This window comes from Parasteatoda tepidariorum, chromosome 10, assembly GCF_043381705.1.
Source record: "Parasteatoda tepidariorum isolate YZ-2023 chromosome 10, CAS_Ptep_4.0, whole genome shotgun sequence".
Classification (NCBI taxonomy): domain Eukaryota; kingdom Metazoa; phylum Arthropoda; class Arachnida; order Araneae; family Theridiidae; genus Parasteatoda; species Parasteatoda tepidariorum.
In genome coordinates, this window is record NC_092213.1 from 52,012,533 (window position 1) to 52,029,049 (window position 16,517).

General features: G+C 26.1%; 1 long non-coding RNA gene across 2 annotated transcripts; it reads left to right on the top strand.

Annotated features, from left to right (window-relative positions):
* The first annotated feature begins 8,883 nt into the window (after window positions 1–8,883).
* Window positions 8,884–14,191, top strand: LOC107456156 (uncharacterized). Of its 2 annotated transcripts, none has more exons than XR_006224740.2 (4): window positions 8,884–9,042; window positions 10,493–10,531; window positions 12,828–12,842; window positions 14,097–14,191. It is a non-coding gene; the product is annotated as an uncharacterized lncRNA (long non-coding RNA). The 2 variants fall into 2 exon arrangements; XR_011637975.1 differs by having other exon boundaries at window positions 14,070–14,107.
* Window positions 14,192–16,517: the final 2,326 nt, after the last annotated feature.

The window sequence follows — 16,517 nt, forward strand, 5'->3', positions numbered from 1 at the left end:
ATCGTTTTATATAACAATGAAATCAGTGTAATTACTAAAATTTAGAACAATTTTAGAAATGCTGAAATGGGGAAGCTTTTTTTTTGTAATATGTAAATAACTTCCTGTATATCAATTATTTTTTGTCTCCGAAAAGTTATTGAATTCTATTAAATTCGTATTCAAAAGCGCGAATCAAATCAGTCGTTTTTTTTAACGTAATAATTGACGGGGTGCTTTTTTCCGTTCTCTGTTCTCCTATTCTCTTTTCAATGGTGCTTTTCCTTCCTATCCTTTTTACGCCCATTGGTTCTTCACTTTCTAAGGGGCAGTCCACAAATGTTTGGAGGGAAAGGAGGTATTTTTTGAAATAGTGACAGTTTGGGAAATGGGGGAGCAAGAAATACGACGTAAAACATTTTGTTTGAAACAAAAACATATAATATCAGGGAATAAAATATTTCATATTATTTATTTTTATATATTATTTTTTATATTGCATAAAAATTAATTCACATATAATCATTGATGAAGCTATTTTTCAAAATAAAATTGAAAATGAAACTTAAAGTGTAACATAATGCTGTCTCAGAACAAAAAGTGTATGTTTTTGTAATATACTGAGACATCAAGTAAAAAAAAAAAGAAAATGAAACACAATAATTTAACTTTATTTTTCGTTTTTACGAGGTTCTGTTTCATATATACTAAGGATATTTTTTCCAATCTAACAAGAGAGTTTTAAGCAATGAATTTTAGATGGCAGCACCAGACTTTAAATTAAAGGACGGCGAAATATGCTTTAATATTAGAGATTAGAAAGTTATAGTTTTCATGAAAAGAGGGTCGAAATTTTCTGTCGGTTCGAGATGGTATAATTGGACATTACATATTAATTTTGTGACCTTTTTTAGTGCAAAATGCACATTAATGTTTTCAACATTTTTATGAAAATAGGATCGAAACGAACTTTCTAGTCGATGTGTAAATATTCTTAAACATTTTATGTTTGTGTTGTTGTTTTTTAGTGCAATACTCAATAATACTCAATTTTTAGCCCACGTGACCCGAAAGATCCTTTTTGCCCTCTATCTGACACCACATTTTAATTTCATCCAAAAAAATCACATCTTGGCATAGACACTGTTTCTTATAAATATTTTTAGTAATTTATATGATTTTTTGAAATCAGTAACTTAGTTTTTGCGGACAAACTGGCTAAATTTCTCTGCCAATTAGATTGTTCTTAACAGAAAATTATTTAAAAATACAGGGAGAAAAAAGTTCTGGTATAATTGGTAATGGCATTTAAACACTGCATGGTAATGACATTCCTGGTAAAAAAAAAAAAAAAAGGAAAAAAAAAAGAAAGAAAGAAAGAAAAACATAGTTCTCGTAATAAAACCAAAATATATGACATTTAAATCATTTATTTGGGCACTTTTCTATTTATATTGTAACGATTTACCGAAATATCTCGATAAATTTAAAATTAACAGTTCTTATACAGCACAGTTCTTATGTTACTGTTACAGTTCTTATGTAACTCACAGTTCTTACAGTTTACAGTGCTTATTAAAATTACAGTTCTTATGAGCAAATTTAGTAAAAAATGCAAAATTGAAAAGTAAATTAAACCAAATAAATGGCTTTTATGTCATACTCTAAGATAATAGGACTATACTCTAAGAAACAAACTATAATATTTTGATAAATGTAAAGAGAGTATTCGAATTTCATAAATAAATGAATTTATGCATATATTTTTTTACAGATAAATTTAACTTTTAAAAGAGAGTTAAATTTATCTGTTAATTCATGAAAAGCTTTCTGGAGCATTAAATGAGGTGCGATAATTACATTTGTATTAAATATATAAATAATTCAAACTGTTTTTTGGAGAATTTATATACTTTATAAATAATATTTTTCTTTACTCGTCCAATTCCGAAAGAATAAATTGGAATACGGTGAAAAATTTTGTTCACTTCAATTGAATGACTTATAATTGTTTTTATATCTATTGTGAAAAAAATATTCAGCACTTATTATTATAGTAGAAATTCTGTAAATATTAATGAAATATGTTAGAGAAATATGTATGTAGAGCATTTTTTGCGCGACCAAAAAAGTCGACCAATTACCATGGATAGTTGACGGAGGTTAAAAAATTTTTCCACTTCAATTGAATGACTTATAATTGTTTTTATTACTATTGTGAAAAAAATATGCTGCACCTATTATTACAGTAGAAATTCTGTAAATATTAATGAAATATGTTAGAGAAATATGTATGTAGAACTTTTTTTGCGCGATCAAAAATGTCGACCATTTACCATGGATAGTTGATGGAGGTTAAAAATTTTGTCCACTTCAATTGAATGACTTATAATTGCTTTTATTACTATTGTGAAAAAAATATACTGCACCTATTATTACAGTAGAAATTCTGTAAGTGTTAATTAAATATGTTAGAGAAATATGTATGTAGTGCATTCCTTGCGCGATCAAAAAAGTCGACCAATTACCATGGATAGTTGATGGAGGTTTTCTTCAACCGAATGGAATTGCTTTAATAATGCTTCACGTGTTAAGGTCCCAAAGTTTGTCTATACGGAATTTCCTGAATTTTTTTTTAAAGGTTTGGTATGTTTAGTAATTGTTTATAAATCCCGTCAAGTTTAAACAAAAGATATTATATCTTATTACCAAGAACAAATAAGGAACAAATAAATTACGATCATTAAAAATAATTTAAAAAACAAGAAAGTTAAATGTGTTTGATTTATTAAATAGTGTTATTTCAAATCGCATTTTAATATATTAAAAAAACAGTTAGCCTGTCGGTCTGTTTGTTTTAAATTTCCAAGTAATGTAATAATAGGAAAAAACTATATTTCAATAATTTAAATTCTTTTAAAAGAGAAATTTAATAACATTTGAAGAAACAATTTAAAAACAATTAAGGAACAAATAAATTACGATCATTAAAAATAATTTAAAAAACAAAAAAGTTAAATGTGTTTGATTTATTAAATAGTATTATTTCAAATCACATTTTAATATATTAAAAAAACAGTTAGCCTATCGGTTTATGCTAATAAAAATATTTGTGCAGGTCCATGTTTATTTTAAATTTCCAAGTAATATAATAATAGGAAAAAAAACTATATTTCAATAATTTAAATTTTTTTGAAAGACAAATTTAAAAACATTTTAATTTTATTCACAATATTACTAATTAATTGTTTTTTAAAAATAATTTTTAACTAAATTAAAAACTTAGTTGGTTATTGCTTTAAAATGATTAAATCAACTTATAATTAACTAGCAGTCAGTTCAAGCGAAAACACTTCTTCACTTACATAAGAAATACTTAGATTAATTTTTAATAATTTCTCTAATACTACGATTTCAAACTTATCTTGAAGGGCAAATATATCTTATTGAAAAAAAAAAAAATTTTTAATGACTAAGTTTAATATTATTGATAAAATTTTTTTTAATAGTATGATAATTAGTATTATAATAGTATGAACNTTAATATATTAAAAAATCAGTTAGCCTATTGGTCTATCCTAATAAAAATATTTGTGCAGGTCCATGTCTATTTTAAATTTCCAAGTAATATAATAATAGGAAAAAACTATATTTCAATAATTTAATTTTTTCAAGAGACAAATTTAAAAACATTTTAATTTTATTTACAATATTACTAATTAATTGTTTTTTAAAAAATAATTTTTAACTAAATTAAAAGGGTAAAGATATCTTAATTTTTAAAAGAAATTTTTTTAATGACTAAGTTTAATATTATTGATAAAATTTTTTTTAATAGTATGATAATTAGTATTATAATAGTATGAACATTTTATAATGCATTTTTGTAGTTTTCTTAATAATTAAAATATAAAAAATTTTAATAAAATAATGCAGCCCTTGATGTAGTTTAGCTAATATTTTTTTAGTAGAGGATCGGCTATGAGTTATGTCCAAATGAATTATATTGAATAATACTTTTATATTTAATTGATAAAACTCTTTATTTCGATACTAAATTTTTAATGCCTCGAGGAAGATTTCACATTTCCTAGTAGTAAATTATACAAAGTACATTCATTCTAAATTAGTATTGTAAGCTAGTATTTTCCTTCTAAACTTATGATAAAAAAACCACCACATAGATTTTATCGCTTAATAATTGTAGAATTAAGTGTGAAATAAAATTATTAACTACAATGAAGCAATCACCTAACATTTGCTCTTATTTTTTTTCAGTTTTCCATTTGTTACATAACTATAAAGTCAGTGAGAAATAGCATATGCATTCAATTAAGTTCAATAATCTCATTGATTTAAATATTTATTTTGATACGCATAGTTAGCCATATTTAATATTTTGACTTGAATCTGCTTATTAGAATTATTAGTTAACATTAGTTCACTCAAATAACGGCCACCATTTTGACAGAATCTTGAAATTGCATAATTATTCTCCTTTAACTTCTAATAATGGTTTTATAAGCATTTATTATACGTTTAAAACACACTCTTTCATCATTTTATACAATAAATTTTAAAAATTTTAAATATACAATAATGATTCGTCAAATTTACGGAGCTCTGAAAAAGATAACCTTCTTCACCAACGAGTTTCAGTTTAAGATTGATGTAAACTTTATCAATTATTGTTGTTCATGTTTCATATCTGTTCATACTTTCGAAAAAGACAAACCTCTTCACCAACGAGCTTCAGTTCAGATTGATGTAAGCTTTATCAATTATTGTTGTTCATGTTTCATATCTGTTCATACTTTCGAAAAAGACAAGCTTCTTCACCAACGAGCTTCAGTTCAGATTGATGTAAGCTTTATCAGTTATTGTTGTTCATGTTTCATATCTGTTCATACTTTAGAAAAAGACAAGCTTCTTCACAAACGAGCTTCAGATTGATGCAAGCTTTATGAATTATTGGTGTTCATATTTAATTACATCATTTGAAGTCTGTAATAATATTCGATTTACTATTAACTTAAAATCATTCACTCAATTTTTGGTGTTCGAATTCGGATAGGTATAACACCACAGTTTTTATGGTATACGATATGTATAAATTTTTTTTCTGAAAGCAAATTTCTATCAAAGCGTTTTTTAAAAAGTTTGGGTACTCTAAAGTTTCCAATTACAGTAAATTATTTAAGCAGACGCTACAAATTCTATTAATATTCCATTCTGCTTCATAATTTCATTGTTTTTTTTATCACAGTTATTTATTAAAGACAAAAACGACTTAATAAAAGAAACTGTTATTATTTTTTAAGTTCAATTCAGAAAGCATAATTTAATTTCGGTTAACAATTCAATCGAAATTATGCTTTGTGTTATATGAATTATACCTTTTATGATTGAATAATAAATGAAATTATACACGCTTTATAGCAATCTGTATTTTCTCCTATATATGTGATTATGGAATAAAGTATAAATTGAATTAATTTATTATTGGGATATATTTTAACAATTATATTATGATAATTTTCTAACTATTACTACTTAAATATGCAAGAAAAATTTATTATGGATTTTCCTCGACCTGCTACCAGATATTAAAGCGATTTACGTGAAAGTTAGTGTCAAAGTAAGTCGCATTCGATTAAAAATGCAATTTTGCATCTCGCACATTAATAGTTATAATGGTCGTAGTTAAGTGATAAGTCAATTCAAAACTAAACTTTGGTTAAGTAATTGATTTATCAGATCTATAGAATAATGTGTCTTAAGGGAGCGTGGGTTTTTATAGAGTGGTTTTGTGTTTAAAATAATAAAAAAAGTATTGATTTTTCATTATTAAATGCGTTAATAAATTGAAACTTCTACCAGAGGGTAAGTTCTCTTCAATATAAATTCATCAAATTAGTTAAAGAAAGAACTTTTATTCTAAATTTTTATAAAATAAATTTAAAAAAAATTTCTCACTTTTTCGGAAAATTTCAAAAATGCACCAAATATTAGATCAAATGTAAAAATATTATGACATAAAAGTATTCCAAAGATATATTAAAAAACTGTTTAATATAATTGTTCATTGAGTTTAATTTTACAATTGTTTGAAAAGCATGCTTAAAACATGCTCAAAAAATATTTAAAATAAAAGATTCCTTATTGAAAACATAAAACATTTCATATAACATTAACTATTGAGACATAGTATAGATTTTATGGAGTAGATAAAATTTAAGCAGTAAAGATAAGGAATGAATCATTGACTTTGGAAATACAAATTTTAAATCAAATGGGAAAACTAATGTCATAAATAAAACTAATGATTATTAAATTTAGTTTATTCCGACATAATCTGATAGTAAAACTTATAGATAGAAATTTTAAAGAAATACTGAATAAGCCTAAATAATTCGTCCAGATTCCAAGGAGTGTTTGCGTAAAGTGTGCAAAAAAAAAAAAAAAAAAAAAAAAAAAAAAAAAAAAAAAAAANAAAAAATTAAAAAAAAAAAAAGAAAAAAAAATAACAACCGAGCTACCCTGAATAACTTTTGATCTAAGGACCGGATCTTTACGTTCGAAGACTCAATCTTAATGGTTTGAGAAGGTGACCTCAAATATGCTCAGACGATATTTTAAGTTATGAAATTAGACACAAAAACGCTCTTTCTCTAAATAAATACACCATTTTTTTTAACGGTTTCGAATTTCTGACTTCCAAAATATAGGGGGGTAGCCGCAATATGGTCCCCATAGTTTGGTCAGGAGTGCAATCCACAGTTTGGACCCCTTGATGTTAATTTTACTTCTTGCGTATTTCGTCATATCTCAAGAACTCTTTAAGCGATTTGAAAAATTCTTGCACATAATTGTAAAATTTGTTTATTTAAAGATAATTCCATTTAAAAAAATAGGCTTTAGTAAATATTTATTATTTTATTTAATAATAGTCGAAAAATTTTTGAATTGTAAGGTACACAATTGTTTACCGCCATTTTAAATTAGGCAATTTTTCACATGACGGAAAGCAAAATTAGAGTGCAATTGGTTGAATGGTTCTTGAGAAATCAATTTTAAAAGTGGCATAGATTAAAAAGGGCATATATTTAAAATTCGATTTTTTAGGAACTAGGAAACCGATTTTGCTCAAACAAAGTTTGGTGTCCAAACTTTGGAATCTCTCCCTGATCCAACTATAGGCACCATATTTTGCAGATTGCACCTACCCCCTATATTTTCAGGGTCAGAAATCCGAATTTGCTGAAAAAAAAATCAATGCTTATTCCGAGAAAGTAAGTTTTTGTGATTTGATTTTGTTACTTAAAATATCGTTTGCACTAAGTAATTCGGATATTTGAGATCACCTCCTCAAAACATTTAGATTGACTCCTAAAACGTGAAGATCCGATCATCAAATCAAAAGTTATTCAGGGTGGTCTGTTTTTTTCTTGGCGCACTGTACAAGTAAGGCATGTACAAAGACGGATGGCACAAGGAAAGAGACATACTCTCACCAAGTAACAGGTACATACTACGAATGTTCCATTTATGGAACCTTGATTAACCGGTACGCATGCAATGCTTAAACAGTCAAACCATGCCCTCAAAGATAAGTTTTGTACTGTTGGTATTGGGAGTATATAATTTTGTACAATACTAGTTGTCAGTAGTGTTACATAAACTTTGTCTGTCTCAAGTTTATGTATTTAAATGCCTTAAGTTTATGTAGTCCAACACTGGAATAAAAAATTAAAAGAGTCGCATTTTTAAATTTTAATTTTTCATGTACTCTTTGACTCCAATACCAACAACACGTCGAATTTTATTAAATTTTAATTATTAATAAAATTTTAATATTTGCGATTTATCCCTTTGGCGTAGATGGGATACCGCTGACCCTTTTTTTAAAATTATTTTTTAATTATAAAAGAAAGTTTTTACTAAAAAATCTGTTTTGATTTAATTTTGTTTGCAAAAAATATAAAATCTGAAAAAATTTGACTAGTTTTATTATTCATATTCAGTGATACCAAACTCAAACTTCCAGCCCACCCCTGGATTTTGGGTGGGGGAAAATTTTGAAACCTTAAATATGAACCCCTATTTTCTATTACAGATTCGAATTTTCTAGAAAGTAGGACACTTTTTTTCTGGAGAATCCAAATCTGTAATAAAAAAATAGGGATTCATGTTTAAGGCTTCAATGTTGCCCCCACCCCACTTCAAGTAAGTGGGATGACATCGATTTTGGTATCATTAGATAACTTTAAAAAAATATTGAATATGAATAATTTTTAAAAAAAACAACTTAATATTGTATAGATGTTTGTTTGATGTAATGGCCTCCCTGTGACTTTCTAACACTTCATTTATTTACACACCTTTACCTGAAGAAGCTACTTTCTTAAGTAATTTTAGTTTATTTATGCTAGAATTTTTTTGGTGCAAAATATTTCTCTGAAAGCAGGTTGAAATTAATTGAATATATATTTACACTACGCTTTTTCTATCACTTAAAAACTACTTTCTTAAGAATAATAAAACAGCAAACAAACTTGTAAAATAAATTTTTCTACATATAATGGTTGCAATAACATTTTTTACTACATCATAGTATGTCTGATGCATTTCAATGCTTGTTAATAATCAAAGTAGATAAAATGCTTCATTTTTTAGAAATTTAATATAACTTCATAACTGTGTTTACGTTAGGCTATAAGGAAGTGAAACTAAAATGCACTTCTTCAAACATAAAGTTACGCAATAACTTCATTAATACAAAATTCCGCAATAAAACTTACAACTTATAGTTAAGTTTGATTTTAAATTTTAATCAATTTTTAATATCAAATTTATTTTGGTAATAAATTTGTAGTGAATATACTTTTACGTAGTATGTCTGTGTTGTTTAATGCTTTATTTTGTGTTGACTAAACAGTACATAAGGTAAAAGGATCAGAGCTGTGTTACCATTCAAGTTATAGCAAAAGAAGATGTCGACTTTATCAGCTTGTTATAAGCTTATCGCAGCCATTGCAATTGCAGTAGCTTTTATTAGTAGTGGTAAGATCATTTTTTGAATTAATTTTCTCACGTTCTTATTGTGGATTGATTAATTTAAACATGAGATTGATTAATGATTTTCATTATTTTTGGTTGAAATTTAAAACTTGGTGGTAGCACCACTACATTTATAGCTATTATCTCTTAGTTTTAATAGTTACAATAGTTAGAGGGACTATTGAAAAAAATTGTAAAAAAATGATTTAAATTGCTTATTTTAGTTAAGCAATGATATTATTTACATATGGTAGTTAAAATTTTTAAAAGTCACTTTTAATACATGTTCAGATAAGGAAGCAATAATAGTAAAGAAATTCAAAATATGAATATGATCATCACGGCAAATGATTTTAAATTATATAACTTTAATAATTTTTTTAACCTTCGTCAGCGCTAAATTTTAGCCTTACTTTAAAACTAAAAATTCGAGAACAACTCAGAAAACCTGCCTTATTAGAATTCTGTTTTTTCGTACGATAAATGATTTAGTGTATTATTTTCCTTAATAAAAATGTATGAATCACGTACTGTCTGATAGCAATATTTTGAAAGTTGTGAAAAATTCAAAACCAAAATTTAACATTTTCACAGACTTCTTTTTAATATTAGGATATTTGTTACGTTACATTAAAAATAAAAAAAGTAAAATGAGATTATAATATACTAATTAGAGAAAACTATTTCAAATAGTACTAGTGATGTAAACGTTTTTTTCATTTATAATCAGTATAACATTTAAATGACATAAAATAATAATGCATTATATCAATTTAAAAATGTTAAAATACTCTCAAAACATGCTTATTACCATTTTTCATTATTAATGCTAAATGCATCATTAATGCTTTCATTATTAATGCTAAAGCTAATGCTCATTATTAATGGCATTTACCATTATTAATGCTAAAATATAAAGGAATTTTGTGTTGTAAGACACTTTAATAATTTACTCTAGTCATTTAAATACTTTAAGAAAGCTCTAGATAAATAGATTTCGTTACAATTTTATTTTCTGTTGTTGAATTTAAATCGGATAAAATTCTTGTTTCATTGTAAATCACATTAATAATTTACGCTAGTTAATTAACTATTTTAAGAAAGCTCTAGATAGATAGGTTTTGCTGCAATTTTATTTTGTATTGCTGAATTTAAATCGGATAAAATTCTTGTTTCATTGTAGAACATTAAAGTTAGATCATACTTTTGCTGAAAATTGTAAACCTTCATTTATTAAAACTGGGAAACAGAAATACGTTTAATAGTCTTTTCAATCAAATCATACCTTATCAAAAAGCTGAAAAGCACTCAATTTTGAGATCTTTATTGTTGAATGTTAAAATTTAAATCTTCGTTATGATATGCTTACACAATTATGTTATGTTAAATATATTTAAAGTTATGCATATTCAAATTGGATATAAATATATTTATTTCTCACATTTTTTTTCAGCAATGGCAGCGCCAGTTGCAGAGCCAGATCCGCAAAGAAGTATGTATAGCGATGAAAAACTTTGTAAGAAGGTTTTTATTAGTTAAAAAATGCACTACTTTGTAATGTATTTCGTTCGAGTTTTTAAACTTCATATTAAGTACGGATAATAAAATTGTGAATGAAAAGCAGTATGAAGTATTCTGAAAGTTTTCTGATTGTCATAGTGCACAATTTTAATTGCGCTAGAATTTTTAATTACGTTTATTAGAAAAAAAATTAGAAAACTCTTTGAAGAATACAAAATACGATATTAACTGATATTATATGAAATATATGTGAATTTTTATTCAAGCATTTATTTTATCATGAACGCCTGTCCTTCAAGTTGGCTTTAGATATAACTCATGGAATGGTCTGACATGCAGCAAAAAATATCCTTTAAAGTTTTTTCTTTCTCTATAAAGCAGTGCATTTTTTGACGAACTTGATAACTAATTGTGAAACTTTGTGAGAATAAAAACTGATTTCCTGAGTAGAAACAATGCATAACCATAAATTTTTATCTGTTGATACGGAGTGTTCAGGTGTGGTTAGAAGTATGGTATAGTGGACTAGTTGAAGAATTGTGATGAAAACAGGATAATGAAAATGACATTTGAGGATGAAAAATGGATCATAATTAATAAAACTTTTATTTAGTAGTATTTGCGGAGCTTGAGATACAAAAATTATATTTTATCCATGATAGTGTTCGAAGTTAAATAAATTTTGCATAGTAATACTAATAAGGACAGGCCATGGGAGACAATTCCCTCACGACCAGCCTAATCAAAAGTCAAATTAAAAGTACGTGTATTTATTCCCAACGGACACAGGAGAAGCAGGGATAGAAGATCCAAAGTTGGCGATTTATTAAAATATAACGTAGCCAAAACAAAGCCAAACCGCCATATTAATATTGGGTTCAAAAATACCTTGGCGATCACGAGTCGCCAACAAATTTCAGCGAATTATTGCAAGCATGCAACTGAGACATTTTTGCGGTTAGAAATTTAGAATTAAAAAGTTATAAATAGATTTTTGTTTTCGAATAGGTACACGACAGTCAATTAATGAGTCTGCATTAGTATTGAAATAAAAAGTTAGCAGTCGTATTGATCGATAAAAAAAATAAATATTTTATGTTCGCTTTAAATGATTAACTCTTAGATTTATTTTAAATATAATTCGATTAATAAAAAATAAGCTTAAGTAATTAAAGATATTTTAAAGGATAGGAAATAAATATGTAATGCCAATTGTGGCATCACGTTATCCTATCTCCTTTCCATTATTTTTTTATTAGTTCTTTAAATCATTGGTCATTCTTGGAAAAACTGATATCGGGGACACATTATTCCTTTTCACAAGATAATTTTTTTTTTTTTAAAAATAAAATGATCGTGAAGTTTAATAGTGATTTTTGATAAGTAAATGATGCTAGGAATTTTTTTACAGTTCATTCTTAAAGTTTGTCTGAAAAGATTTAATATTTATTTCTATACCTCCTTATCTATAAAAGCTTTATGATAAACTGGAACAAAATTCGTTGCATCTTTCATAAAAAGCAAGTTGCGTCTAACTTTTGAAATGTTGATTGTCTACTGTGCTGCATCCAACAACACCAAAAGAAGCGTTTTCTGAAAATTTCTAGCAGATCTACAGTATACAGAAAAAAAAAACCACGAACACCTTAGTAACTTTTGATCGAATGATTTTATCACGTACTAGGACTCAACCTTAATGGTTCGAAAGCTTCATCTGAAATATGCTAATTAATAAGGGCTAAGGAGTTAGATAAGGTGAGCTGTCGAAACTTTGAACCCTTTAATGGAAATTTCGCTTTTAAATGTGTACTATAGCTAATCACAATTACTTTTATTTCCATAATTTTTTTTGTACCTCTAGTTAGTTTTATTTCATAAGATTTTATTTTGCTCCTTTATTCTTGTTTCTTATAGTCTTCTTATTTTTTGAACTCATTTTGTATTTATTAAATTTAGAATATAACTACATAAAGGCTTTATTACACCATTATTACAACCGTACAATTAATTTAGGTAGCGGATTTCTCAAAAAAGATGCATTTAAAATATGAAAACAGTTAAAGAGGTTTAAAGAGAAATGAAACGAAAATGCAGGTTTTAAATTCAACTTAATAGGAATGCTCTAGTGCATTTAAACATAATTAATAGATATTACGAATTTAAAAATAAGAAAAACGAACTATTAAGGAAGGAATTGGACAAAATAATTGTGCATACTTTTGTTTATTATATAATTAATCTAAACATAAATCTTTTTTCACTTTCAGACTGTGGTTTCTGTGGTAGTTATATTTTAATTTAATTCACATAATTAATTTTACAGAATTTTTTAACTGAATATGTTTATTTTCAGTTAACGAAATTTGAAAAGTATTTTTTTCATTAAAATAAGATTTCTTTAACATTATGTAAACATAAGAATTCAAAATTTTTAACTTAAAATTTATCATATAAGCTGAAAAACTCATTACTTTTTAAAACAATACAGAGTTTAAGAAAACAATATATTTTTCCAAGCATGAGAGGTTTTCCAAATCAGAATTCGCGCAAAAAAAAGTTCATGAATTTACTTAAAAATGTCTTTTGCAGTAAAATACACCTTAAAATGATGTCTTTTCTAAAAGCAGGAAAGAAAACATTTAAAAACATAATGCTTTGGTGAGAGATATTTTTTCTATGTTGGAAAATGTCTAAAAAAAATGACAAAGTTTTTTAAAAATTAAATTTTATTTTAAACCTGAAATATTTTAAAAAACACTAGCACTGAAACACAGGGTGGTAAAATTAACACTTAATTGAACTTATTGAGCTAGATGAAATAAAAATAAAATTTTCAGTGCAATGGGCTTGTCATCATTGGCAATATGGCGCAGACGTATAACCAAATTATGAAAAATTAAAAGAAAGTACCGAATCACAAATGCTTTCAATGATTTCTATGGAAGTTTTAAACTCAGAGATCGTTTAGGAGTAATATTCATAAACTTCGTTTTAAATATTCATCCGTAAAAACGAATCACCAATGATAGGTCGCGATTGAACTGTTTAGGTTAGAATAATGTTTGTTAAGGACAAGGAATAATAAAGGAATTAATCTTCTAAGGCTAAAATTTTGTACAAAACGATATTAAGAAGCGTGCATGATTTTCGATAATAAAAAAATACTAATTATTTTTTGTATGAAGTATTTCGATTTCTATTTATTGAGAATTATTATGGGTAAAGTATAAGATGGAATTCATATGATTTCGAGTTATCTTTTGATAATGTAAGTTAAATTGAAGCGAACCAAACTGAATATTGTAGAAAATATTTATAATGTAAGACAAATAATTCTTGTGTGGGAAATTAACTTAGGTCAAATAATAATTAAAATAATTAAAAATATTGAATAGGAAAATTATTAAGTAATAAATTTTATTTTTTACTGTATTATGCTATAAATTGTACCATACTATATACTGTACTGTATAAAAATTATACTATGTTTTTTTCCCTTCGAAATATAGTCATACATTTTTGAATAACTATTTTAGCTGTACGAGGTAAGTTTAACCTTGATGCCATATTTATAATTCGTTATAAATTTATAGCAGTTTTCAAAAAGTTATTACAATTTAACACTAATTTAACACATTTTTAAAATCATTAAAGTATTAATAAAAATATTAGTTACACTGCTAAAAAGCAAATCTGGATAGTAATCTTAAAATAGTTTTAGACTCTACAAGTTCTTACATAAGTTACTTTTAAAAACAAAAAACTTCATTAATTATTTAATAACTTCGTGACTCGACCCAGAGATCCAATTTTCGATAACCACAATCGAGTTTACATCTGTCAATTATGGTCATCTAATTAAATTTAATGATTTAATTTTTCTTATTAATTGAGTAGTAAGCAAAAAACTTATATTACAATATATATTATGCATCCAGTTACAAGATCAAGGCAACATCAAGGATCAAGGATCCAGTTACAAGATCATAACGCAAAATTTGATAGGAAGTATCGGCACGTCAAAGAAGGAGCACAAAAAAATTACCTGACAGAATTTAAAATAGTATAAAGCCACGAGTCATGTGTTAATTTAGAAAATTGAGTTTTGTAGAGTCCTGCTCATCTCATCAGCAGGTCGTTTTATTAACAGCAATTTCATGATAAATAGTTTTGTTGGTACGTCATTTAGTCGAGAGGGTTATCTCGTCAACATTTCGTCGACATGGTCATTTCGTTGACAAGATGATTAGGCCTTCAATGTCGTTTCGTCAACGCGGTTATTTTGTTGATAGGTTGATTTCGTCGACAAGTTGATTTTGTAGACAGTTCGATTTTGTCGACAGGTCGATTTTGTCAACAGGTTGATTTCATCGAAGTTATTGTCAGCGAAATAAATAACCTCTTTTTCCCTCGAAGAAATATATTATTATGTAACATTCCAATTTCGAACTTACAAGCAGCTCCGGAGTTGACTTATTGGGAAGAAAAAACTAAACATTTCTCATTTACCCTTTGTTGATGCAGATGGGCCAACAGTGTCACTCATATATATATATATATATATATATATATATATATATCTNATAGTTTAACGCAGAAACAGACATCGGGGTTTCATGCTGTATTTCATAACCTTAAATTATGAAAATGCTAAATATAACATTTACACTTATTTTATTTTATTAATTAATACGAAATAATTAAAAAAATTGGAAATATGTATAATATAAGTTTTGCGTCAAAGGGTTAAAGTCAATACATCTGTTGTATTGACATTATGTGTTGATAAAATATCCATATATCGAAATTTTTATGATTGGTTAGTTTTCGCTTGATCATTAATAATTATTTGCAATATTTTTTTTGCAGGTTAAAGGTAAGCGAAGTTTTGATAATTATGTCTAATTTTGAAACTAAAACGATTTATAATGAAAAACTAAATACGACAAATAAAAAAATAAGAAATAAAAAAAAGGAGATAAGAAGAGAAAGAAGTTCTTTTATTTTCTTTTAAAATAAGTGATTGAAACCCATATGAATGAAATTCGATATTTTGTAACGGAAGACAGAAAGTCATAAAAAATTTATTACATATTCTGTTCTTATTTTCTTTCTTTTTTTATCGATTTTCAATACTGCTCTTATTAATTCAATTTCTTAACCGAGTGTGCCTTAACCCACGGTATACTTTGTGGAGTAAGGTGCATAGACTCGTTTTCCTTTAATAAGATGTTCATAATAATAATTGAAAATAAAATAATCTTTCGAAAAGGACTTAAGGTTGTTTTTCTTTTAAAATGGCAAAAGTTGGATTGCTAAGTGGCTTATCTAAGCATTACCACTCACAAAATACAGTTTAATATATTGAGATCTGTTATAAATATCATTTTCGAGAGAACATTTTAAAAATGACACTGTTTATAACTGTTTAAACAAATAATAATAAAATTTCAATAAAATCTTGTACACTATAAAAAATTCCTGATCAAATTACGGTATAAATTACCGGCACTTTTTGTGCATAACCCGTAAAATCTATTTTAGCGGAAAATCCATTTTTACTGTAAAATATTATACTTTAACTATTACAGTAATATTTATTCAACTGAAGTGATTAAGTTTTCACGATAAAAAATTATTACTGTAAAAATTCAGTATGTAAAATTTTTTGCTACGTAAAATATTCTGATAAAAATGTATTTGACAATAAAAGGTATCGACAACCTGAGTATATTTTCATCGTAATTTGTTCCGGAATTTTTTACAGGGTAGCAAACCATTTTTCAAGGAAAGTAATTACCTCTCAAAATTCAATTCGTTTTTTGAAAAGTTCTCTTCAAAGTTTCACTTAAAAACTTCAGTTTAACTTTAAAGTTTCTGCATTTCGATATTTTCAATCTGATGTATCTATTATCGTATAATCCTATAATAAAATATTAAAACCCTATTAGCTTAAA